Raw genomic sequence first — 27252 nt, 5'->3', positions numbered from 1 at the left:
GGGGGTTGTAGAAAAAGCCCAGCTGGAACTCATTTGCATATTAGGCCACACCCCAACAGCACCATTGTTTTGCACAGGGTTTTTGGTAGGAAAAAACCATCAGGAACTCATTTGCATATTAGGCCCCTGGTGGCAAGCCAGCTGAAACTGCATTCCTCTGCATTCCTGCTCAAAAAAAGTTCTGAGTGTGACTATTTTACAGATGGGGAATGCATTCTGTTGTCCAACTAAAGCCTGATTTGCAAGAGAACCAGGTAAGGCTGAAGTTGCAGAATAACCTATACCACACACCATACTACAGGCGGAGAATTAAATGATGAATCGACTTCCTGCAGACGGCAAACCGGCACAGTAAACCAAGAGGAGGTAGACGCTTAAACCCTGTTGTGCTAGTTTTCTACTTGCATTGAATTTTGGGGTAAAGAAGCATTCAGAAATATGGAATCTGCCACCAGTCGTCTTTACATTCGGTCACCTCATTTTCAAGCTTCAGTTGCAAACCTAGAAATGCTTTCTATGCACACGCTACCAAATTGAGGACGTTCAGCTCCTAAAAAAAAAAAAAGGTACATATCTTCCCTGTTCCCGCACTTGTGCATTTTCCCCTTTTGCATTCTGTGTGTGGTTATCAAGAGCCTATCACCTGAGATATTTGGGTATAACCCTGTATTGTTTTGATCAGAGTTCTGTTGCACAGGCAAACTTTCATTTCCCAAATGCAACTCTCCTACATCAATGCAATCATGCGCAAAGAGGGCCTTAACCCTTCGAATTGCTACTGATTCTCCCCTCCCTACCATGTTTCATCCAACCCAGCTAAGGACAAAAAGAATTTTAAAAACTAATTTAAGAGAATTCAGTCTGGAGAAGAAGTTGGAGAGGGGTAATGATTGATCTCTTGAAGTATTTGAAAGGCTGTCACTTAGAGGAGGGCACAGAGCTGTTGGCCACTGAGAACAAGACTTGCAATAGTGGGTTTAAATGATGGGTGGCAGGGGTGGAATTCTAGCAGGAGCTCCTTTGCATATTAGGCCACAAACACCTGATGTGGCCAATCTTCCAAGAGCTTACAAAAAAGTGCCATGTAAGCTCTTGGAGGACTGGCTACATCAGGGATGTCTGGTCTAATATGCAAAGCAGTTCCTGCAACCAAAAGAGCCCCGTGTCCCACCAATTCTCCCGTACGAAATGCCTCCCAGCTTGCATTTGCTTCGCAACAAGCAATTCTGACCCTATCCTGCCCTCTTATACTAAGACATGGTACATGGTAAAGTCAAAAGAGCCTTGTGGTCCGTGAGAGAGAACCAAGCAGTGTGCATCTAAATTTTATGCAACTGAGTTGCCTTGCTGACTAAAACAGAAACTAAACACATCAGATGTCTTCCGTCCTCACTCAAAACCTAACTGTAGCATCATACAAAATTACCACAACTTCCCTAGGTATTATGCGTGCAAGGGAGAGCAACACACATCTGAGGCAAAGCTAAAACCACAGCAATACTGCAAGCATTGGAGAGAGAGAAAAAATCAGCCTACAAAGGAGAACTATAATTTAGTAACTCCCTCGACACCCTATGTTCCAACTTAAAACTACAGGCTTCTTATTTATTATAAATCCCTGCCGTTTCTATCTTGCCTTTGCTTAAGGCAGTTTATGCACAATTGGCAGGCAGCCCCTCCCCCGCCCCCATCCAGTCACTGACCAGGCTTCAGCGAGGTTGCTGCATTATGTGCCCAGATGCCCTTTAATCCCATTAAAGTTAATGGAAATTGCTTTATTGCCTGTGAAAAGGGAACAAATAGTTTTCTGCCTTGCAACTTTTTCATTCATACATACATTACTTAATACACACACACACACACACACGTTGCTTATCCATGGGCAATTCACAAACAGGAGACAAATCCAGGGGAGGGACGGTGGCTCAGTGGTAGAGCATCTGCTTGGGAAGCAGCAGGTCCCAGGTTCAATCCCTGGCATCACCAAAAAAGGGTCCAGGCAAACAGGTGTGAAAAACCTCAGCTTGAGACCCTGGAGAGCCATGAATGGGGCTGTGGCTCAGTGGTAGAGCATCTGCTTGGTAAGCAGAAAGTCCCAGGTTCAATCCCTGACATCTCCAAAAAAGGGTCCAGGCAAATAGGTGTGAAAACCCTCAGCTTGAGACCCTGGAGAGCCGCTGCCAGTCTGAGTAGACAATATTGACTTTGATGGACCAAGGGTCTGATTCAGTATAAGGCAGCTTCATATGTCCGTATGTCCAGTTGGCTTTACTGAGCCAATTATACAAGGACATAAGAACACAAAAACAGCCATTCTGGATCAGACCAGTAGCCCACCTAGTCTAGCCTCCTGTCCCACACAGTGGCCAACCACTTCTGAGGCCTTCATAAGAAGAGCCCTGATGGATCAGACCAGTGGTCCACCTAGTCCAGCCTTCTGTCACACACAGGAGCCAACCAGTTCCTCTGGATGGCCAACGACACGGCATAGAGGCCGAGGCCTTCATGAGAACATAAGAAGAACCCTGCTGGATTAGGACAGTGGTCCATCTAGTCCAGCATCCTGTCTCATACAGTGGCCAACCAGTTCCTCTGGATGGCCAACAAGGCATAGAAGCCAAGGCCTTCATGAGAACATAAGAAGAGCCACGCTGGATCAGACCAATGGTCCATCTAGTCCAGCATCCTGTCTCGCGCACAGCCAATCAGTTCCTCTGGAGTGCCAACAACAGGGCAAAGAGGCTGAGGCCTTCCCCTAATGTTGCTCTGGGATTCAGAGGTTGACTGCCTCTGAATGTGGAGGTTCCCCTCAGGCACCATGGCTAGTAGCTGTTGACAGACGTGTTCTACAGTATATATCTGATTCTCCCAACGATTCCAGACATGATTTTGTCAGTGTCTGCGAACTCAAGGGAAATTCTGGCGAATGTGCAATATCATTAAGAAGTGTTTGTTAGCATTCACTGGCACAAGTCTGAAAAAGTAGCAAAATAAGTAGCTGTTTGCAGACATCCACAAATTCCATCCAAAGTTCTCGACGTTTACGCATGACTGTGAACACTCACTAAATTTTGGACTCTCAGAGTTACATGTATTCCCCACAAGGTCATTGTTGATCAGCACGAGCTAGTGAAAACTGCAACCGTATATTTTTCCTAATGTGGCCTGAACAGTTTCTGCATTTTGAGGGTTCAGTCCATCAAGTACAGTCCCCATGAGAGTCGTATTTATTTTAATGCTGCTTGTATATGGAGCAGCGGCCAACAAAACGAACCCAAAGTTCTCCCTTTTTCCTGCTTTCTTTGACAGCTGTAGAAATGTCACCTTGGAAAAGCAGCAGCTGTTACGAATTATCCACTTAGCTGAGCTCTCTCCCCCCCCCCCCTCTTTAATTTTATTTCAAATGAAGGCCCAAGGTGGGAAGGGAAAAGTAACTACAGAGACAGAAAATAGTACAAGCCCGGTAGCGCCTTAAAAGACTAAAAAAGATCTGTGGCAGCTTTCGTCAATCATTTCAATGAGCAGTGACTCACGAATGCTTGTACTCTGCCACAAATTTTGTTAGTCTTTTAAGGTGCTTTTGGAATCTTGCTCTTTTCTACCGCTACAGAGAGACTAACACAGCTTCCCATCTTGACCTAGCTATATATAGAGGCAGGTAGGTCCAGAAGCTAGATCAAATCTTATGAATGACAGCCTTACAAAAAACTATTCCAAGACTTTGCAGTCCTTTCCCACAAAAGGTTTCTTTCCAACGCATTAAAAAAAAAAAAAGACCAAAACAAAACTGAGTGAATGCATTAACTACAGTGACAAAGAATAGTAAAGAAAATCACCAAGAAGAGATTTGATGCTAACCCTTATTTTCTGAGAGCCCCGTGACCTCAACTTAAGCACAGAGGTTGAAAAGGAAGACCTGTAAACCTGAAGACCTGGGCCACTTTCGAAATCAAAATATAATTGGAGCCTTGGTCAGAGGGGAGAAAAGGCACTCAAAAATTCCATTAAACACAGAGATTAAAAAGGACAAATTAAGGATCTCAGTAATTTGCAAAGGTAACCACAAAGCCAAATTGATGAATTAGAGTCTTCCACAGTTTAACTGTCACTTCACCGATCCCAGAATCTGTAATCACTCCCCTTCACCGCATATTACACAAACACACTCGGCAATTTCCCCATCCCACCCCCCAACACTCTCAGCAACTTTGGTGCATTCCAATCTTTTACCAGTTTTATGCTGGGAGTCCAACATTGAATTGTTTCCAAAGAAAGTCACTCCAGCGAATTACATGTTGGAATTCCTCATGATACCTATAGCCATCCGTTAACATTATTTTGTCTTCTCGGCTCTCCCAACAACCTTCTCATCCAGGCAAATTCCATTGTTTCCACCACCACCACACCAATTTTTTTTTTAAAACAAAAAACCATAAACAGATTTGACTGCACCCAGACATTTAAGGTGTTTTAGTTTTTGACACTGGACTGTCACAAAGCAAACAAGGTATTTTTTTTTTTAAAAAGCATTAGCAGTACATGTCTGTCAACACTTGACTTCCTTTGCAGGCAGGTTACTCGAATAAAAGACCCGGTCCCCAATTCAGCTTCATTTTTTTGTTGTTGTTAATGAACCTCACGGCTCAGCACTGCTCTCGTGAAAACCTACAGTGATGCAACCGCAGACATAACAACAGAGTTCAGCAAGATCTCCACGGCACGGCAACGCTCCAGCGGGGAGCAGCTTTAGCAACAGATACCGAACATATTTTGGGTGACATTACCTGAATCTCTTATTGCGTCTCATTCCTCTCTTTCTGCATGATGATATCAAGCGGAGGGGGGGGGGGAGGAAGGAGGGAGAGATTCATCGGGTTGCAGACAGGAGGCGACAATCAGGAAGTACAGTTGTGACAAGAGCTTTGTTCTGCCTGCAGTGAATTACAGGAAGCCAGAGTGAGACGAGGCAGCGGCAACAAATTAGGGAATCAAAGTGTCCTTTATAGCCAGTGTGTGCATCTACATCGGAGATGGCTTGGGGGAGAGGAGGGGAGGGGAGGGGGGGGCCCTGCCTCAGCTGAAGAATATGCTGTTGTTGCATTTGCAGATTTCTCATTTTCCTGAACGTGCAAGTTCATCTTTCCTACGGGAAGCAGCTTTCCCGTCAGCGACTCCCTCAACGCCAGCCCGGGAGACAGGCACCCTGTAGCTATTACAGATCAGAGTTGATGTGGAGGGAATAGAGTTGTGCGTCTAGATGCAGCTCTCTATAAATACAGCCGCGGAGGAACTTGCATAATCCGGCATTCGGTGACCATCGCGTCCCAGCCAACTGGCCAAACGCTGGCTCCCCGCCTCCCCTTTTCCCAAGCGTGTGATTTTTTTTTTAAAAAAAACACCACCACCAAAACAAAAGACTTACCCCTCCCAAATGCAAGGAAAGGTGCAAAGCTTTCTCTCTCTCTCTCCCTTGGAGCCTGCAATGCTCATCTCTACCCCCTACTCTTTTTTTGGTTTGCCCTTCCAGCGATTGCTTCGCCCCTGTCAAGCAGCAATCGGCCAAATGAAAAGACCTCAACATCTGTCTCTTCTTTTTCCTGGCACCTCCTCCTCCTGAAAGGGCGTGCGGGGGGGGGGGGGGGGAGAGAAGAATCCATGCTGGAGATGTGTAAAGAAAACGTATACGGGTCTCCCTCCCACTCCCCCCCCCCCCCGCAACAAAGCTGTGGCTAGATGGCATACAGTAACAGGCAACTAAGCTTTTTTTTTTCTTTTCAAGGGGGTGCTTTTTAAAAAGAGAGCCATCCCTCTCCCTCCCTGGTGTCAGAGAATGAGGGAGAGGAGATGGTGGTGGACGGCTGCCCTTTGCCAAATTTGGCCAGAAGGCATCTAAGGACACATCTCTGGGTCACATGGAGATCTTCCTGGTGTAGCGACCATCCAGACCCACTCCACACATACTTATCTCCCGCCCCACCCCCTCCCTCCACAGTCTGCAGACGACCCCAAGCAAACCTCTTCAAGTCCCCCTTTAGGAGTCACGTTTGGATCAGGATCCAGGCAAAGGTAGCCAGAAACCCCGGGAAGGCCAAACAAAGGGGTCCCTCCCTGGGACCGATTTCTTTCCACGCAAAACGCTCCCCAGTAATATTAGGGGGGAGAGCAACAAACTGCATGATCAGATGTCACTTTTAGAGGGAGGGGGGAGAGAGAGAGAGAGAGAGAGAGAAAGAGCCCAACCTCAGGAAGGAAGGAAGGAAGGAAGGAAGGAAGGAAGGAAGGAAGAAAGAAAGAAAGAAAGAAAGAAAGAAAGAAAGAAAGAAAGAAAGAAAGAAAGAAAGAAAGAAAGAAAGAAAGAAAGAAAAGAAAGAAAGAAAGAAAGAAAGAAAGAAAGAGAGGGAGGGAGGGAAGGAAGGAAGGAAGGAAGGAAGGAAGGAAGGAAGGAAGGAAGGAAGGAAGGAAGGAAGAAAGAAAGAGAGGGAGGGAAGGAAGGAAGGAAGGAAGGAAGGAAGGAAGGAAGGAAGGAAGGAAGGAAGGAAGGAAGGAAGAGAGGGAGGGAAGGAAGGAAGGAAGGAAGGAAGGGAGGGAGGGAGGGAGGGAGGGAGGGAGGGAGGAAGGAAGGAAGGAAGGAAGGAAGGAAGGAAGGAAGGAAGGAAGGAAGGAAGGAAGGAAGGAAGGAAGGAAGGAAGGAAGGAAAAGAAATAAAGACCTCTTGCTTTCAGGAAGGAAGGAAGGAAGGAAAAGAAATAAAGACCTCTTGCTTTCAGGAAGGAAGGAAAGAAAAGGAAGGAAAAGAAAGGGGGGAAGGAAAAGAAAGAAAGCCCAACCTCTTGCTTTCAGGAAGGAAAGAAAGAGAGAGAGAGAGAAAGCCCAACCACTTGCTTTCAGGAAGGAAGGAAAGAAAATGAAGGAAAAGAAAGGGGAGGGGAAGGAAAAGAAAGAAAGCCCAACCTCTTGCTTTCATGAAGGAAACGAAAGAAAGACAGAGAGAGAGAGAGAGAGAGAGAAAGCCCAACCACTTTCTTTCAGGAAGGAAGGAAAGAAAAGGAAGGAAAAGAAAGGGGAGGGAAAGGAAAAGAAAAGAAAAGAAAAGAAAGAAAAGAAAAGAAAGAAAGGCCAACCTCTTGCTTTCAGGAAGGAAGGAAAAGAAAGGAAGGAGAGGGGAAGAAAAAGAAAGAAGGAAGGAAGGAGCGCCCAACCTCTTGCTTTCATGAAGCGTGTTCAACAGTTGGGATCCGGTTTGGGGGTGCAGAGGGAACTCGCTCTCAACTGCCCTTTCCTCCTCCTCGTGTCCCTGCAGCCGGCTCTTTCCCCCCATCCCGGCAACTTTCCCTCTCCACCCCGCTCGCCTCCCAAAAAAAGCAAACCCAGCGCCCCGTCCAGCACAAAGCAGCTTCCCAGGGGAGGCGTGTGACTTTTGGGGGGAAGGGCGCATGGAGCTCCAGGGAAGAAGGCAAGCAAGCCCGCTCCGCTCTGCATGGCAGCGCTCCTACCCATGCGTGTGCGTGTCGCGCCTGCAGCCTCGCCGCCTCGCCTGCTCCGCCGCTGGCAGCAGACTGAGACCGGGAGCTGGAGGACCCGGCGGGTGGGCGGGGCGTTCCAAAGGGCCAGGCGGGAGGCGGGCCCTAGGGAGGCCCCGCCCCCTGCCTGGGAGCCGTCGGCTGCTGCAGGCAGAAAGCGGTTGGCGCCCCTTTTTCCCGCCTTTTTGCGTCCCTCTCCTCGCACGCGGGGTGGGGGGAGGGGCAGGCTGAGGGATAAACGAAGCGCCCCTGAGGGAGACCCATCCAAATGGCTCTGCCTCAGTTAAGTTTGTGGCAGCAGAGCTGGGGTGGCCAAACTTGCTTAATGTAAGAGCCGCATAGAATAAATGTCAGATATTTGAGAGCTGCAAGGCATGAACATGAGATGTTTGAGAGCGGCGATACAGGGAGGAAGGAAACAGATGGAGGGAGAGGGGAAAGAAAGCAACTTCAAATGCATTCTCCAAGCCATCAGCTGGCTTGACTTCCAGAAGTGATTCAAAGAGATAAAGGCCTTCTCCAAGCCAGCCAACAGGGCAATAGGGGCTTGAGAGCCACACAATATGTGTGAAAGAGCCGCAGTTTGGCCACCCCTGGCCCAGAGGCACCGTAAAAGTCCAGGTAGTCCCCTGTGCAAGCATCAGTCGTTTTCGACTCTGGGGTGACGTTGCGTCACAACATTTTCGTGACAGACTTTTTTTTATGGGGTGGTTTGCCATTGCCTTCCCCAGTCATCTACACTTTCCCCCCAGCAAGCTGGGGACTCATTTTACTGACTTTGGAAGGATGGAAGGCTGAGTCAACCTCAAGCCGGCTACCTGAACCCAGCTTCCGCTGGGATTGAACTCAGGTTGTGAGCAGAGAGCTCGGACTGCAGTACTGCAGCTTTATCACTCTGCGCCACAGGGCTGCATGTAAAGGCACCTTAACGACTAACAAAATTTGTGGCAGGGCATTCGTGAGTCACCGCTCACTTCTTCAGGTATCTTGAGGGGTGACCCAGGAAAGCTAAAATTTTGCCACAAATTTTGTTAGTCTTTAAGGTGCTGCTGAACTCTGCTCTTTTTTTTACAAGCGCTAACGAGTGTCACTGAGATAGACTTTTGTAACAAAGTTATTATTATCATTATTATCATCAACATTGACATGGTCAGGGGTGGCCAAACTTGCTTAACATAAGAGCCGCACAGAATAAACGTCAGATGTTTGAGAGCCGCAAGGAAGGAAGGAAGGCAAATAGATGGAGGAGGGAGAGGTGGAAAGAAAGCAACGTTAACTTTTCTCCAAGCTGCCAGCGTTGTTGTTCTTGTTGTTGTTGTTATTGTCAGGGGTGGCTAAATTTGCTTAATATAAAAGCCACACAGAATAAACATCAGATGTTTGAAAGCCGCAAGGAAGGAAGGCAGGAAGGCAAATAGATGGATGAGGGAGAGAGGTGGAAAGAAAGCAACTTTAACTTTAAATGCATTCACCAAGCTGCCAGCTGGCTTGACTTGGAGAAGTCATTTAAAGGGAGAAATGCCTTCTCCAAGCCAGCTGATGAAGGGGCTTTGAGAGCCACACAATATATGTGAAAGAGCCACATGTGGCTCCCAAGCCACTGTTGGGCCAATGGCCACCCATGATTTAGGTAATGGTTTACAGAAAAGGAGGGGGATATTGAAATCAGAAAGTCATTAAACATCAACAGTTATTACATTTTGTCTTTGTTGAGGACAGTTTGACACATATAACAAAAGTATGATCTCGTTTCCACTTAATTTCTCAACAATAATTTCTCAGAGTGTCAATATTCATTTTTTAAAAAGAACAAAACAAAAAGACATACCCAAGCGTGACAAATTATGAGATTAAAATAAGACTCCGCTGAGACACTGTCAGTAGCTATTTCCTACCCCTAAAAGTCACCTCACAGCCTTCAGCTAGAAATTATAGGTTATAAAGTTGGCAAACTCCGGGTGGTGGTTGGAGATTTCCCAGGATTACAACTGTTTTCCAGGCAACAAAGATCGATTCCCCTGGAGAAAACAGCCGCTTTGGAAAGTGGACTCTAGGGCCTTATACCCCTCCCCAAACCCCTCCCTCTTCAAGCTCCACCTCCCAAATTGCCAGGTATTTTCCAATCTGGAACTGATAACACTCTTCCACATATACGATGCACAACTCACACACAATATCAGACCTTCATGCTGGAAGGGCGGTGGGGAGCTGCCGTTAAGTTATAGTTGCATTCAATAACAGAACATTATCAGAAAATATCTCTGCACAGGGCTTTATTTATTTATTTATTCTATAACTTATATCCTGCCCTTCCCACAAAATGGCTCAGGGCGGCTCACAGCAAACAATAAAACAATACAACAGAGTTCAGATTTATTACATTTAAAAGTTAAAACATTTTGTAGTAGGAACTCCTTTGCATATTAGGCCACACACCCCTGATGTAGCCTGTCCTCCTGGGGCTTACAGTAGGCCCTGTACTAAGAGCCCTGTAAGCTCCAGGAGCATTGGCTACATCAGGGGTGTGTGGCCTAATATGCAAAAGAGTTCCTACTACACAAAAAAGCCCTGACTCTGCATGTGTCCAGAGTATGATCCTTTTCAGTTCTTCTCCTTTTAGAAGTAAAGGGCTGCATGTGGGAAACAGTCAAGCACCTGCCCTTCGACCATCTGCTAAGGCTGTTTTCTGTGCTCCCCACTTCTTATGAAGTAGACTTCAAAAACAGCCTTTTCTGTGGTCCCCCCCCCCCACACACACACATTTACGAATGGCCTCCCCTTGTCTGTTTGCTTGGCACTCGATCCTGTTAGTTTCAGGAACCATGTTAAATTTTGACTATTTCCCATCTTTCTTTCTGGCCAACAGGTCTATATTTTTTGCCAGCAACAGTTTCACGCTCAGAAATTCAGCCAGTTACATTCTCCCTGTCATTGCATCTCTCTGCTGGAAAAGGTATTGTTTGCTGGGTTTCACATAGCTTGGCGTCATCATGTAGAGTCTCCTGCCGGAAGCAGCCAAAGACATGCAGTGGAGATTATCATCATGCTGGTAACTGTGCCTAGAGATCTCCTGGGATTACAACTGATCTCCAGGCAACAGAGATCAGTTCACCTGGAGAAAATGGCCACTTTGGAAGGTAGGCTAGTCTATGGCATTACACCCTGTTGAAGTCTCTCCCCACCCCACTCCCCACCTCCCCACCCCAAACCCTGCCCTTCTCTGACTTTAGCCTCAAAATCTCCAGGTATTTCCTAACCCAAAGCTGAGAACCCTATATGTTACATGTCTGATGGAGATCTCTTGCCACTGCAAAGCTATCTAGAGCAGAATCTTTGCCACGCATGTGATATTATGGTTGAGAGCAGTGAAACATTATTCTTAAAAAAAAAAAAAAAGCAGAATTGGATCTTTTCTAAAAATCATCATTGGATCTTTTAAACAGTTTTAAATCAATCGTTCTAATGGTCAAAATGACCCTTTAAAGGGTAATCCACCCTGCCAAGTGTATTAAACTGTATTAAAAAGTAATTATTGTAATTACTTCATATTGCAGTTATTCAGAGCCGAGCAAAAGAAATCAAAGGAGAGAAACTGGTAACATGTTGCAATTGACCTGGCAGAATCACAGCACCGCATGCCACCTCCGCAAGAGATGTTTATTCGGGATTTGATTACACGGCCTGGGAAAGAAAGCAGAATATTAAAAGGACTATAAACAGTTGTATGGGTGGAAGGCATTGAAAAGGAATATATGAAATTCCCTAGGATACACAGGCCTCAGATTCAGCAGGAGCTCACAGGAGCACAGCTCCTGAACCTTTCTGAGGGTTCCCACACCACCCTTTCTCCACTTCTTATGTGATTTGAGTGGATGGGTGGCTTACTGGCCTTTTGACTGGGGGGGGGTGTGCCCAGGAGAGCCCCAGACAAGCGAGGCCTGCTTGGGCTGGCTGGATTTCTAGCCAACCTAAGCAGGCTTCACTTGCCCAGGGCTCTCATTTCCTGCATTGGGTTGCTTTTGGCTGGGGGGATATGCTAATGAGTTATGCTCTGCCACCTGTTTTTCTACAAAACAACCCCTGAGGATACATGTGGATTTCTCATGAACACATTAAATTGCCTTATATTGAGTCAGACCCTTGATCTGTCAAAGTCAGTATTGTCTACTCAGACCAGCAGCAGTTCTCCAGGCTAGAAGGTTTCACATCACCCACCGCCTAACTGTTTTAACTGGAAATGCTGAGGATTGAACCTGGGGCCTTCTGCATGCCGAGTGGATGCTCTACCACTGAGCGACAGTCTCAGCAGATCAAACAGTGCCCCACCCCAGAATGTTTCAGGTCAGGAAAGCAGTGTTTTGGGAGAAAGCTCCAGACTCTTCCATAGAAATGTCACAAAGGCAACCTAAATTAGGCAGCAAGTGCACAGAAATCGGGAACCCGCAGATTCATTGAACAGGATGGGGATCCCAGACTCAACCTGTGTGTTGTTTAATGCAGGGGTACCCAACCTTTTTGAGCCTGTGGGCACCTTGGGAGTTCTGACACATGGGCTGATTCTGCACTAACCTTGCTCCACGCCAGGCTTCCATTTCTTTCTGGAGCAAGCTAGCGATTTCGCACCAGCCACTCCGCGCTGCCATTTTGCGCGAGGAAAACCCACGATTTGCCGCACCACAGCATAAACCTGTTTTTTCAGGGTTACACTGCGGTGCGGCAAGTCATGGGTTTTCCCCGCACAAAATGGAGGCACAGAGCAGCTGGTGCGAAATCGCTAGCTTGTTCCGGAGAGAAACAGAAGCCTGGCACAGAGCAAGATTAATGCGGAATCAGCCATGGTGATGGGTGCAACTACAAAATGGCTGCCATGGGAGGTGGAGCCAGCCACAAAATGGCTACCAGGAGGTACTAGACACACACACAGGAAACCCATATGCAGGGAACAAGAAGAGTAATTTTTAAAAATACAGTAGAAAACAGGAGACAGAGAATAAAACAAACACTATGGTGGCAGCTTGCGCTGAAACAATGTTATTTCAATCAGTCAATCAGATCTCCAATACCAATTAGAAGTTCTGCTAAGTAGCAGCCCCACCTGGCCATGCTAACTTTCTAAAAACACTTGGTGGGTGCCAGAAAAGGTGCTGGCAGATGCCATTGTACCCACAGATGCCATGCTGGTTTAAATGTCTGAACAGTAACAGACTAGTCAGATAGGAAACAGGTAGGATTCCCAGCCTCCAGCTTGGGGAGGGGGGTTCCCCTGGTTTTGGGGCCCCCAACCCAACAGCGCAGAACTGATCACCGGGGGGATCCCCGCCCCCAAATAGCTGTATCGTGCCCAACGTTCCTGGCATGATGACATCATCTGGAAGTGACGTTGGCACCATAGAGTTTGTACCCAAATTGCTAGAACATCCGTGTGCAATGTGCTCACTTCCGGGTGACATCATTGCGCCGCACAAAGCATGCATGAGGAACTTCCCCCCACTGGGAGTCAGTTAAGGCCTGGCAAGCCTAGAAACAGTTATACAAGGCAATTCAGTTCAGACATAATGCAAACTACAGTTTATTTTAACTATGATTAGTTTATGAACCTCGAGATTCAGTCTACAGATGATCACTCAGGACAGATCCTGCTTGCCTTGACAAATGCTGGTTGACATCTGCTGCATGACCATACACAAGAGTTTCTTTTCGCTTTCATGCAGTGGTCAAAAACCTTAAGACCTGCTCTCAGATCACAAAGGGAATCAAACCTCCATTTACCCTCCATTGTTGGTTTTACTGTCCCATCACAGTAGTTAGTATTAAGCAGAGCCGCTTCTCCTCAGTGGAGTTTCCTCAGCCTGAAGGCTGAAGAATTAATTCCAAACCCATTAACTATCATAAAGCTTGGGTGTTTGTTCTGCTTTTGTTCTCAAGGTAAATTGTGTGCCCTGCATGACCTACAACAAAGAATGGTTTCTTTAGGGCTTGTCCATAAGCAAGTTGAGATTTTTTGAAGCTGAGTTTAGTTTTCACATTTCCAACAAAACTGAAAATAGAAATCATACATGAGGAATCTGTGCGGGTCTCTCTTTTTTAAGGGACACCGGTAGGGCAGGTTTTTAATATCTGACGAACTCAAAGAGGCTGTGACAATTATACACGTTGACCTCTATACAAAGTTAATTGGGTTAGCAGCCCAAACTGCCTGTACTAAAAAATGTTTGAGCTGATTTGGTGTAATATGGAAAGTACATCAAGAAGGGTAGCTGTGTTAGTCTGTTTGTAGCTGTAGAAAAGAGTTGAGAGAGAAGGAGGAACAGGGCTGGATTAACAATTAGGCCAAGTAGGCACTGGCCTATGGCCCCAACGTCTTTAGGGACCCCAGGCCGGCTCCCCCCCCTCCCCAGTTTCTCCCCTGCTTGCAGTTCTCGGAGCCTGCACATGCAGCCAGCAACTGATCCACTCTTTGCCCAATTTGTCTGGTGAGCAGGGCCGTAGCCAGAAAATGTTAGGTGTGGGGCCCCACGGAATAAAATTTCTGATGGAGGGGCCCCCCCGCTCTGGCAGCCCTTGCTCTCTCCGCCGCTGCCACTCTTACGGGCCCGATCTCCCCACCGCTCTGGCGGCCCCCACCCCCCCTCTGCGGCGCCTCCCTGTCACTCACCCACCCGGTGAAGCGCTGGCTCCTGGGGCTCTTTCAAGGTGCCCCCTCCCGACGATCAGCTGATTGGCAGGAAAAACCGTGCCGGCGCTCCTATGCCATTCGGGTGCTCTCCAGACCAGCAAGCCGCTGAAAAAGCGCCCACCACCTCCGCTGCTTCCTCCCCATTTCCCTCCCCGAGAACCAAATCAAACCCTGTTATCCCACATTAGAGTCCATGCACTTAACCACTACACCAAACTGGCTGTTTGTCTTTTAGTCTTTAAGGTGCTCGTGAAAAGTAGCACCTTAAAGACTAACAAAAAAGGGTGTGAGCTTTCATGAGTCATTGCTCACCTTTTCATATACCAGATATCTGCAGAAGTGAGAAGCGACTCAAGAAAGCTCATCTGCTACCACAAATTTTGTTAGTCTTTAAAGCGCTCATGAAAAAGTCCATGATATTAGATCTGCAAACTCACATGTGCAAAACTATCACTGGATATGTTGTGATAAACGTGTATGTGTGAACTATCCTTGCTTTTAATGACATTAGTGAAGTATGCTTACAAGTCAACATGGCTAGGATTAAACTGCTGAGTGACGTCTTACTTGCCATTTGAGAACAAAAAACAGAATCAGATCCTGTTCATTTCTCCAGACCAAGAATTCTGTTCTTTTGACACAGCTGACAATGCCTAGCCACAGACTGTCCTGACCTGAAGAGGCCCAGGCTAGTCTGATCTTGTCAGATCTTGAAAGCTAAGCAGGGTTGGCCCTGGGTAATAGGTAAATGGGAGACTACCAAGGAAATCCAGGTGTTGTTAAACAAAGGCAGGCAATGGCAAAAACTCTATGGGGTCCCCTTAAGTCAGCTGTAACTTAACATCACTTTCCCCCACTAGGGCTGAAGAGGCCTGCTGGAGAGGGAGAGGGGGCCCTAACTGCAAAAGCACAGCCTTCTTTCTAAAGTCTACTTCCCACCAAGAGACTGTTTGTAAACTCCTGGCAAACTATAATGTATGTTATAACCTCTTGAGAAACCATGCCCTCTATTTAAACTAACAAAGCCAGAATGTTACCTAGATTTATGGCACTTCGCACCTACAACAGCAGTCTGCTTTTTATCACCCTCCAGTGTTGTTTCAGCCCTGCTTTGTTCTAACACTAACAAACACAGATCCCTATTTGTGATTCTTTTATTCTGCTAAAAACATTCTCATGATTCTGTGTACCGACTCACTGCCCACTTATATTAAGAATTGCTCATTGCCATTCCCATTTTGTCTGATGAAGTCTGCTTAAGAGCATACGAAAGCTTACGTTCTGAATAAAACATAGTTGGTCTTAGAGGTGCACTTGTCTACTGCTTTGTTGTATACTCCTTGTTGCTGCTGCACCGCAGACATCCATGCATTTTGTTTTGTTTTGCTTCTTTACCACTACACTGCATTCAGCCCCAGCCCCCAGATCTTCCCTTGGGTGCACAAATGAAAGGGAAACAAAAGTCATGCGGCTGATGCAAAGGTATACTAAATCTTCTGCACCCATCACTGGTGCAGAATTTGCTTGAGATGAGCCTTTTCATCCCAGGGGAGGAAGCAGCTGGACTAAATGCACAGTGTGAACTGCAAGGCAAGGCCTGGCAGCCGGGCTCTTTGGATTCTTGGGGGGTGGGGAGGACTTCTGCACCTGGAGCAGACTGCTCCAACTGCCCTGCCCTTGGTACATCGCTGCTACTAACCCCTATATATCATCCGACTCTGTAGATAGGGATAACACTGTTTTAAATGTAAATGTTTCAGGCGTGTGGTCATATATTTAAAAATTTCTAGATAATGCCTTTATGTGTGTTGTGAAAAGATGTTGATAAGGTAAACTATGTTGTCTTTGGATGTCAGCTTCTAGAGGTATTTTTCTCCTCCCTTTGTATTTGTTTTCCCAGGGTGGAGAGGGAAATCTGTGCTGGCTAAGTTGACTGTTCAGTTAGTGGTGGCTTTTTTATTAGAACTGAATCAGTTATTCACAGGGCTTATTTTCTGGGAAAAGAAGGTGCCAGAATTCTCAAGAGTGAAATGAAGGAGAAATATAGAGGTGCCAGTCATGAACCTTTAAACTTTTTTTTTTTAGAATTTGGTGTTCACAAATTGGTTCTGGAACTCTGTTCTGCCATGCTCCCCCAGGGAAAAAACCCTAGTTATTCATCAGTTTTATTTAATCACTGGTATCATTACACTCTTGAGAATGTTGACCAATGGATACTCATAAAATAAGAACATGGTTATTTTCTTCCCACTTTAGAATCTAGATTGATCAACTAAATGATGGTGGACAGATATAAAGCCTGTTCTTTATTAGGTCAGTTCTTAATATAATTTCATTACGAAAAAAAAGAGACCAGGATATATTTCTTAAAATCAAGTATTATGCCATTTAAAACTAGTTTCTAATTGTTATGAAGTATTCTGATATTTTGTGTACATGTACAGCATATTCAGGCCTTTTGTATATTATATTTTATCAATTCAAACTCAGAGTCTGAGTCTCTAGACCTGTTTACAAGGTCAAGACCGGTTTGGGGAACAGATGAAGTCATAACAAAAATAATCTCCACAAAGATCAGCTTGTGCAGGCTCCATTTCCTTCATCAGATAGTCCTTCCCTGCATGTTAGTGATTAAGAAACGCATTTCCCAGTCTCAGAGCACAGGATTTGTCCTTGCACGCCTGAATTGTGAAATTCCTCTGAAAGCCACCAGAGAAATCATGCATGGGTCCACCAGTGCATTTTCAGATGACAGGACTTCTGCCCAGAGTGTGACTTTCCCAGTTCCCCTTCCCACTAGAGCCTGAAACGGTGTTGATGGAAAATGTTGTTGGGTCACAGTTGACTTATGGTGACCCTGCAGGGTTTTCAAGGCAAGAGACATTCAGAGGGGGTTTGCCATGGCCTGTATCTGCATAGCAACCCTGTATTTTGGTGGTCTTCCATCCAAATTCTAACCAGAGCCGGACCCTGCTTAGCTTCCGAGATCTGACAATATTGGGCTAACCTGGGCCATCTTTTGGTGAGGGCACACAGCCCAAGATGCCCACCCACAAATGCTACTCTTAGATGTTCCTGTTCTTTATGCCTATGGAAGGAAGCTCTCTGGCATCTGGCTTATCCAATCCTATGTCCCCAAATTCAGCAGTTTTCTGCAATATGCAGAGAGGTTCCCTCCCCCCATGCTCAAAACAGCTGTTCTGCGGATACAAGCCTCCCATGCACAGTGGGAAAGACCAGGAGAGTACATTCAGTCTCTGCGCAGCATCCCATTGTGAGCAAAACTGCAGCATTCCTGCAATAGATGAGATTCACAAGTCTATCATTCTGTTTGCATAGGCATTAAGAAGAATGCAAAGGGGTGTGTGTGCCATAGCTTACAGCTGGTAGGCAAAGGGTCCTAGGTTCAGTCCTAGGCATTTCCAAATAGAAGAGATCATTGCTTGTGGGAGTGGATAAGAAAGGTTTAGATAAGCTGTAGTTTACATAAGGAAACTTCGTATTTTCAAAAGTCAAGGGGACTATCCTCTTGTTATTTCTTTGGCATAATATCCACTTTTTAATATCCACGGATATGAATAATTGCTTTTTAACAGTGATATGAAAAGTTATCTGCTCCTTGTTCTCTCTGTCTGTGTCCCTCTGCCTCATTTCAAAGGCTCATGGCTATAGCTGGACTGTTAGAAAGAAAGTTCAAAATTAAAAAAGGTAAAGGTGTGCCCCGTGGTGCAGAGTGGTAAAGCTGCAGTACTGCAGTTGGAGCCTCTGCTCACAACCTGAGTTCAATCCCAGCGGAAGCTGGGTTCAGGTAGCCGGCTTGAGGTTGACTCAGCCTTCCATCCTTCCAAAGTCAGTAAAATGACCAGTCGTTTCCGACTCTGGGGTGACGTTGCTTTCACAACGTTTTCACGGCAGACTTTTTACGAGGTGGTTTGCCATTGCCTTCCCCAGTCATCTACACTCCCCCCCTCAGCACTCATTTTAATAGTCAGCTCTTAATCTAGCCATAGTTTGGAGGGGAGGAAACTCTCACCCAAAAAGCTGTAGAAGGGAAAAAACATACATCTAATCACATTTTTACAAAGCCTGGAGGCGCAGTCATTTCTGAAAACTCTGCTATGACCTCAGTGAATGAGTAAAAAGGATCCCTGCCCTTTCTATATGCAAATATGCTCTAGATACTAGTTCTAGAATTAGCAGGACTTTAATGCTGGGTTTTGTTTTCTGTTGTAGCTGAAATGGAGGGAACTGCTACAGTCACACAGGCTTTGAATCTATGTGGTATATACTATATTTATTATTTATTTATTTATTACATTTGATTTATATCCCGCCCTCTCCGCAAGCGGACTCAGGGCGGCTCACAGTATCTACACAATTAAACCAGTACAATATATAAAACCATAATTTAACATTTTCAGTTTAAAAAACATATTACAGTTAAAAATTATTAAAACCATTTTAAAGTGCTGAATCCCTACATTATAGCAGCATTAGAATTCCAAACAGTGATCACTGGCGTTCTGTGTGATGTCCGGTGGCAGCCTGTACATGGTGACAATTCAGTTAGGCAGTGGGCTTTTGGTGAAGCTTAGCAGTTTTCAGATATGTCACCATGTACAGGTTAGTATACTCCACATAGTATATTCCACATAGACAATTTTTCCTGCTCCTCCTCCCACAAAGATTCCTAAGACTTATCCACTGACGTGTGTCAGACACAAGAGACTGTCTACATTTTAAACTTTATTCTTCCCTCCTCCAATTTATGCCCAGAACAGCAACAAACCTGTGAGGTAGGTTAGGCAGACACAGTGACTAGCCCATGGTCACCTAGAAAACTTCCATAGTGGAGTGAAAATTCAAACTTGAGTCTCCCACGGCCTAGTCTGGCACTCTGCTAGGGCTGCCAGCATCCAGGTGGGTCTAGAATTCTCCTAGAATTTCAATCAATCTCCAGATCGTGAAGATCAGTTCCCCTGGCAAAAATGGCAACTTTGGAGGGAGGACTCTAGGATAGGGTTCCCAGCCACCTACTTGGAGCGGGTTTCCCCCCAATTTGGGGGCCTCCAACCCACCAGTATGGAGTTGGCTGGCGGGGAGATCCCTGCCCCCCAAAACCTACATTGACACCTGACATGCCATGCACGATGATGTCACCTAGAAGTGACATCGTGCACGGGACATTCTAGCATTGGGTAAAAACTCTATGGCACCATAGAGTTTTTTATCCAAATGCTAGAGTGTCCCACATGCAACACGCCCATTGCAGTGATGTCACTTCTGGGTGATGTCATTGCACTGCACATGCAAAGCAGGCAAAAGCAGCTTCCCCCACAAGCAACCAGGGGATCACATCTCTCCTGAGCTTCCTCCTCAAATTCTGGTCTCCCCCAGTACCACACCCCAAAACTTCAGTAATTTCCGAAGCTGGAGTTGACAACCCTACAACTAAACAACACTGGCTTTCCACCACAAGAGAGTAGCTTTCCGCCTCTCGTTTAAAAATAAACCAATTTCCTCACTCGGAAGTGAATGTCCACAGATGATGAGCTCCTTAAACACAGCCACTTTCCCTCAGGACAATTCCAATTTGCACAAATTCCACACCAATTACATCTAAATATATGCAGGTCTCATCTGCATAGTGAAAGGACCGTATTTGGAGATTGTGGCCGCTTGTCAAAACAGTATGAAACCACAATAACTGTGGCTCCAAAGGCAATTGAGGAATGATAAGAACGCAGAAGAATTCCAGACATGTGGCTTCTATGCACAACCCCCACTGCCTTAATTATTTGTACGTCACGCTCTTTTTTTGCTGTGACAGAGGCAGGCTGCTTGCATCTATAGGCCCAGTTCTGCTTCATATGGTTTTGAAAGGGCTGGGCATGCAGCGTAGAGCCTGACACAGAGAATAAACGTTTTATAAGTGACGAAAGCACACAAGGAATGTCCGTGCAGGCCATTCCCTTGCCTTGTTTATGCTGCATATGAAGGGGCTAAGGAGTAGTTCATAGTTAGAACCAGGGCTAAAGTTAGGGTTGCCAACTCAGGGCTAAAGTTAGGGTTGATTGAAGAGCTCCCAGAATTATAATTGATCTCCAGATAATGGAGATCAGTTCCCCGGGAGGTAGGCTTCCCAACCCCCCCCCCCTGCCCTGGTGGGGGACCCCTTATTTAGCAACCTCCTCCCCCGCTCTCCAAAAATCTGGAAGCGGGGGGGGGGGACGGCGCCAATTTTGGTGCCACTCTCTCAAGCAGAGACACTCTTTCCCCGCCCCTTGCAGGCTTTAGGCTCCTCCCTTCCTCCAGGTCACAAAGACCCGCCCACCGCCGACCTGCTATTCGCTCCAATCCGGCCTCCCTTCGCGAGGTGCACGCTGGGACTCGTGGTCCTTGCGTCCTCTCCGGCTGCCAGGCGGTGTCTCCTCAGGGGCTACGTTTCCCGGCGTGTGCCGCAAAGCTCCTTCCACAGCTGGGCAGCTGTGTGTGGCAGCCGAATGGCAGTGCGGGGCCGGCAGAGGCGATGCCGATGAGGGGAGCAAGGCCGTAGCCAGAGAGTGGAGGCGAGGCAGCCACCGGCATGTTCGGGCGGTCGTGTAGCTGGGGCGGCGGGCACGGCAGCGCCGCCTGCAACGTCCGCTCCCTCAACAACCTCAAGTGAGTCTCCCGAGCGGGGGAGGCGGGAGGAAGGGAGCTCTAACACGGGTTCAGGACGGGGCACGTGGCCTTGATCTTGGCTCCACCCCTAATGTCTCCTGGCCCCACCCCAAAGTCTCCTGGCTCCACCCCCAAAGTCCCCAGATATTTCTTAAATTGGACTTGGCAACCCTAGCTGCGGCGGAGGCTCCCGCTGCGTGCAGGCCTTCTGAGCCAAGGACTGGGTAAGGCCGGGGGCGATGCAGAAGGCTGGCGGAAGGCAGGAGGGGAGCTGCGCTGGTAGCCGGAGGGAGAGGCCATCCTTGCCTTCCCTGCTGGCCGATAGGGTTGCCAATCCCCAGGTGGGGGCAGGGGATCCCCCGGTTTGGAGGCCCTCCCCCCCTTCAGGGTTGTCAGAAAGCGGGGGGAGGGGAGGGAAATGTCTGCTGGGAACTCCGTTATTCCCTAGGGCTTGTCACAGCCTTGATCTTGGCTCCACCCCTAATGTCTCCTGGCTCCACCCCCAAATTCTCCTGGCTCCCCCCCCCAAAGTCCCCAGATATTTCTTGAATTGGACTTGGCAACCCTACCCTCAAGCTTCCAGTAAGACTCCTCCCCCATTCCCTGCTGGTTGCTAGGAGGGACTTTGCAGCCCCAAAGCATGATAAAAATGAAGCAAATAAATAAATAAGGTGTGTTGTCTTCTTCCTTCTATTCATTGGCCACTCCACCTGAAAAACCACCAATGCATCCCCCATATGAGCTGCAAATGGAAGACAAACACTCAATAAGTGGTTGATGGCATTAATACTGTAATATTATCTAGGAGTCTGCCATCCTTCACACAGTACACGAATCTGCTGCCAGAGAGTGCCTTGAGGATGTTTGCCTCGCTTGAGTTTTCCTGTAGCTCGGTGGAAATGATCACAACACTCGACACCTCTAGCTACAAGAGTTGGCACAATACAGGCATTTCAGTCCCCAGGCAGCCCACGCACAGTAAGCAGCAGGAACAGAGACGGGAACCACATTTCCAAGGAAGAAATTACACAGTGGTCTCAAGTTCATAGCCCAACAGTTTAATGGGAAAGCACGTGGCAAAGTCAAATGGAAAATGTAGATCCCAATCTCATCCCAGGGATATCGAAATGTGCCTTTCAGAGGTCCAAAACTATCCTCGGGTTGCTTGCCAGCAATTTAGAGGGGGCAAAACAGGACATATAATTGGTTCAAAGTAGTGCCACCAGTTGAGGTATTTTTTGCCTTTACCCCATTGGTAGCTTCAAGTATATCTTGAGAGATATAGCATGGTAACAGATACAATCCAGTGTTGAATGTAGGGGATGGTTGAGACAATGGATTTAAGATTTAAATAACAGAAGAAATTTCAATTTATAGCATAGGAAGCCCAGGAAAATAACCCCAGAACAAAACACAACACTACTTCTAACCACTTTCCTTGTACATACCCTGCTTAGACAGAGTAACCTTCCTATTTCCATTACATTTGTATCCACCTCATTAACTTTTCTAGAATATTTTGGAAACCAAACCCTATGAGATCCTAATTTCTTAACAGTTTCCTTCATCATCTTCTCTTCATCTTTCCCTTTTCCCAACTGGCTCTAACTGACTCTCCACAGCCTTAGAATTTTTACATTTCCACCAATCAGGTGCACAGCTTACCAACTTAACCTATCACAGACAACACCAGCAGCAACCAATCCCCTTTCCATTCTAATCTTCTTTGTGTAAGCTTAATTCACGCCCCCCCCCCCCCAAAAAAAATCTCTTGGGGGAAAAAACTTATTTTAAAAACAAACAAACGAAAGCCTTCATTTTGTCACACAGAATTAGGACCCATTCCATGAGAAACCTTAACTACATAGGCAACAAGAAAAAAGAAACAACGTGGGGCCTTTGATGTCTTTATGGGCCATGGCCTTTCTCACTTCCATCACCAGCAGCATGCACAAATGGATCCCAGCCACATGCTCTAATAATGAAAGAGGATGGTGTGGAGCCAGAGAAATCCATAGAAAAGTGCAAACTTAAAATGCAAAACATCTTTAGTTCAACAACTGACTTGCAGAGAAAGTGACGTCACGCATACACAAAAACTCAAGACACTGTAGTCTAGAGCTAACTGGTCATTGGCTTATGGCCCAGTGGCCTCACTGAAATAATTTTCCAAGTCATTCGTCATTGAGGATTCCTTTCTTTTTGCTCAGCTCCCCACATCCCATCCAATCATAATTTCCTACTATTCTGCCAGTAATTTTACTGCTTATTTTCCCAACATGATTGTGATAATTTTTCACTCTCCCCTTCATGCAGGCCTCAATAGATCTCTGCAGGGCTTTTTTTGTAGCAGGATCTCCTTTGCATATTAGGCCACACATCCCTGGTGTAGGCAGTCCTCCAAGAGCTTACAGTAGGCCCTGTGTCCTGTAAGCTCTTGGAGGATTGGCTACACCAGGGGTGTGTGGCCTAATATGCAAAGGAGATCCTGCTACAAAAAAAAGCTCTGGAATGTGGATATACCAAATTTCAAAAGAAACCATGCATTGTGTGTTGACTATTATGCAAATGGTAACTATGGGTGGACCACAAGGAGTTCTGGTCACTGCGTCTCAAAAAGGACATCTCAGATGAATCTGACGAGAGCTGTGTTTCTTGAAAGCTTACGTTACAATACAATTTGTTAGTCTTAAAAGGTGCTAAAAGACTTTTTACTATTTTGCAGCAACAGACTAACACGGCTAGCTCCTCTGGATCTTAGGTGCTTAAGGGGAGTGAGCTGGTGGGGCCTCCCCACTCCCACCGTTTCTAATGCTTCTTGCTAGTGAGATACAGGGCTTTTTTTGAGCAGGAACGCACAGAAATGCAGTTCCGGCTGGCTTGGTGTCAGAGGGTGTGGCCTAATATGCAAAGGAGTTACTGCTGGGCTTTTTCTGCAAAAATCCTTATATAAAAACAATGGTGATGTCAGGGGGTGTGGCCTAATATGCTGATGAGTTCCTGCTGGGCTTGTTCTACCGAAAAAGCCCTGGTGATATAGATCCTCAGACCTGATGGGAGTGCTCCCAATCTCCCCAGGCAGGTGAGAGCCAGGGACAAGATCACTGTATCGGCCATTTAAAAAATGCCCTGCACTGATACAAAAATCAAAGCGGGTAAAATGAACAAAAAGGACCTTTAAACCTATCACTTTAGAATTCAAGACCAAGGCGGCAAGATAATTTCCTGTCGCTGTCCGAAGCACCTTAATAAGTTATGTCGTTGGTCTCTGAAATATGTTTAAACTTTAAATAAAAGGCAGTGAAAAATTGCCTGTCAAAAGATATGACACTTTCACATTGGAAACAGGAAATTTTCACTTTATAAGCAAGAGCCGGCCCCTCTTTCTATTCCACTGGATTTCTTAAGGCCTGCGCTTTGTATTCCACTATGGAAATGTGTATGTTTTCATTTATAAATTCCCCTCCCAATATATGGTTGGAGGGTGCTATAATATATTTATTTATTTATTTATCTGAGATTTATATCCCGCCCTTCCCACCAGGTGGCTCAGGGCGGCCAGGGGTGCAGGGGTGGCCAACGTAGTGCAGGGGTGGCCAACGGTAGCTCTCCAGATGGTTTTGTTCTCCAGATGGTAGCTCTCCAGATGGGTTTTTTTTGCCTACAACTCCCATCAGCCCCAGCCATTGGCCATGCTGGGCTGATGGGAGTTGTAGGCAAAAAGCATCTGAAGAGCTACCGTTGGCCACCCCTGATATAGTGGGTTCAACGCAAGGAAGAGGCGAGGTGGTAGTGAACATCAACTCTTTATTGAGTACAGCATAAGGTAGACTGCACTTAAAGACAGAGGAACTGGGCCAACTATAGACAACTCCGGGCTCCCGCACAAGCATGTATTGGACCATTCAAACCAGCAGGGATCCTGTGACTGAACAGGGCAGCAGGGATTTGGATCCTACTGCCCATTGTTCCCAAGTCCCCAAGCTCCATTCGTATGGCTCCAATGAGCCAGGCAGGAACGCCCTTTTAAGTCTTCACTTGAGGCCTCGTACACAACAGCTGCACTATGCAGAAATCTTGGTAAAGTTAAATGTCTAGGTCTCGTCAGTAATTGGCTGGGGGTTCTCCAAGGACTCTTAGGTAAGGCGCCTTGAATTTCATGGTGGTAGACAAGCAGGATATAAATGAATAAAGCTTAATTTTGAATTGCATTTAATCCATCTTGGACTATTTATACATTGAAGGGAAATCAATTTTTGGTTTGAACTTAATGGGTTGGGTCCAACCAGATTTTTATTGGTGAGAAAAGGAGAGGGGGATCTCCTTTGAACACCAAAAGAATACAGAGTTCATGGGACTTGCATGGACAATGCAGGATTGGGGCTGTAGTAAGAAGGGGAATTAGGTGAGACGGAGCAAAAGAGGCTGGCTGGATGCAATCCAGTGCATCCCATTATTGTGTCGAGGCAATGTTTTCAAAGCCTTCAACACCTACACATACAGTAATCTTGTCTTCTCGCAATCTCTCTTGGGGGGAGTATCCAGAAGAGTTAGCCATGTTCGTCTCTTGCTGCAAAATTGTAAAAAGTCCAGTAGCACCTCTAAGCCTAACACATTTCATTGTAGTATAAGCTTCTGAGAAACACAGCTCTCTTCATCAGATGACGAAGAGAGCTGTGTTTCTCAAAAGCTTATGCTACAATAAGATTTAAAGGTGCTACTGGACTCTCTGCTATCTTCCTTGACTTATGATACAGCAGTCAGTTCGGGGGACTGCTTTACATGTTCCCAAATAGGACTTGCTTATGCAACAATTAAATTATTGCAGCAGAATATGTGACCTGACTAGTGTATTGTGCTTGAGGTGTCTGAAGGTTCTATTGGTGTTGATTGTTCTGCACTGATTCGCATGTGCAGGTCGCCTTTTCATGCACAGGACAAAAAAAATTGCTTTCATGAATGGCGGGTAAGTCATGGGTTGACTATTGTGGCAGCATGGAAATCACCAACTCCACCAACAATCAAGGTTTGGTGAAATCAAGTATCAGTTTGTTATGGGCAAACTCTTTGTCATGTAGGATACCACCCGGACAACATTGGTGGTGCAACAATCCAAGTTTGTATTGGTTTGTGCTCCAGTCCTACAACATATGAAGGAGAGAGATTTCCTTCCATCCAACCCATCCTATCATAGATGGCTTTTATTTTAAACCCTTGTTCTGACTTGTTGTTTGGGAACCCTTATGGCTGACTTGCTAAACAGATGACCCCTCACAGGCAACTTTAATCCCTGCAAAAGCCTCACTGAACGGTTGCTTGTACATTGGTAGTATACTCTTGGTGCAATTTATTGTTATTTCTTTTCTTTTTTTCCAAAAGAGATCAGCATAGAATCCTATTCAGATCTATTCAATGAAGCTCACTCCCTATCGGATAGCGTTCTTAGGATTGTTCTGTAAATGACCCAAACATGAACTTGGGGGACAGATCATAATGGCGGTGACCAAATCTTATGGGAGAGACCTCTGTGATCCGCCTCTGTCCTTGTTTTTGGACCATTTAAGCATTTCCATAGCCTCATGGGAGCTGCTCAGAGATATGCAGTTCCCATGCAGCCACGTAGTCTTTCCATGAGAAATATACATGTGTGAACATAGGCATTCACCAAGTCTTCCCATGAGACATTTTGTTGGGCTACACCACCATCCAACATCCTGTATGTTTTTTTCAACTTTCCAAGCAGCCACAAGTAATTAATGTGAACTAAAACACTGTGATTTTTATGTATGCCTTCCTCTTATATGCAATAAATTTTAGGAAGCTTCTAGAAAGATAGGAGGTGTGGTTATCTTGTATAGATATAAAAGGCAAGCCGTCTTGGCAACAACTCACCTACCCTCCCATTGGCTGAGCTGCATGTTTCTCAGTCTCCATGAAGAGCAACCCAGGACAGATGACGATTGGGCCACTTCGAAAGCTGTCTTCATGTCCTATTGGCCCATCTCGGTGGATCAATTTTCTTTCAGTGCCTTTTGCTAGGCAAGCTTAGAATACTAGAACTCATTGGAGCTAATCTAGGATTGCCAGCTCCGGGTTGGGAAATTCCTGGTTTTTTTGTAACAAAGCCAAAGTTTGGGGAGGGGAGAGGTCTCAGCTGAATATAATCCCATAGACTCCACCCTCCAAAGCAGTTATTTTCTCCAGGGGGAGAGAGATCTGTTGTCTGAGTTCAGTTGTGATGCCAGGAGATCTTCAGGCTCCACCTGGAGGTTGGCTACCCTAGGCCTGGCAGTGCCCTCTGGGTGACTTGATGGTACCTGACTGGCATGACTTAACTAGGCAGGACTGCTTGTTCCTGTTCAGCAAAAGCCTATGACAGCCAGTGTGGCGTAG

The 27252-nt window shown here is 46.2% G+C and overlaps 1 protein-coding gene across 4 annotated transcripts in view; it reads right to left on the bottom strand.

Annotated features, from left to right (window-relative positions):
• The window catches only part of RNF152 (ring finger protein 152), a 130003-nt gene that overhangs the window by 63067 nt on the left and 39684 nt on the right, over positions 1-27252 (bottom strand). Inside the window, exons 1-2 of one of the 4 annotated variants that reach the window (XM_060244281.1) lie at positions 7494-7580; positions 4785-4931 (exon numbers count right to left, since the gene is read on the bottom strand). The exons of 1 other annotated variant lie outside the window; for it this stretch is intronic. The gene's annotated coding sequence lies outside the window, so the exon portion shown is untranslated. Of the gene's footprint in view, positions 1-4784; positions 4932-5422; positions 5443-7493; positions 7581-27252 lie in introns of those variants that run through there. 2 more of the 4 variants (XM_060244283.1, XM_060244282.1) reach the window with 2 other exon arrangements.

This window comes from Heteronotia binoei, chromosome 7, assembly GCF_032191835.1.
Source record: "Heteronotia binoei isolate CCM8104 ecotype False Entrance Well chromosome 7, APGP_CSIRO_Hbin_v1, whole genome shotgun sequence".
NCBI lineage: Eukaryota > Metazoa > Chordata > Lepidosauria > Squamata > Gekkonidae > Heteronotia > Heteronotia binoei.
The sequence above is the reverse complement of the archived record's forward strand: the minus strand, read 5'-3'. Positions and strand labels throughout refer to the sequence as shown.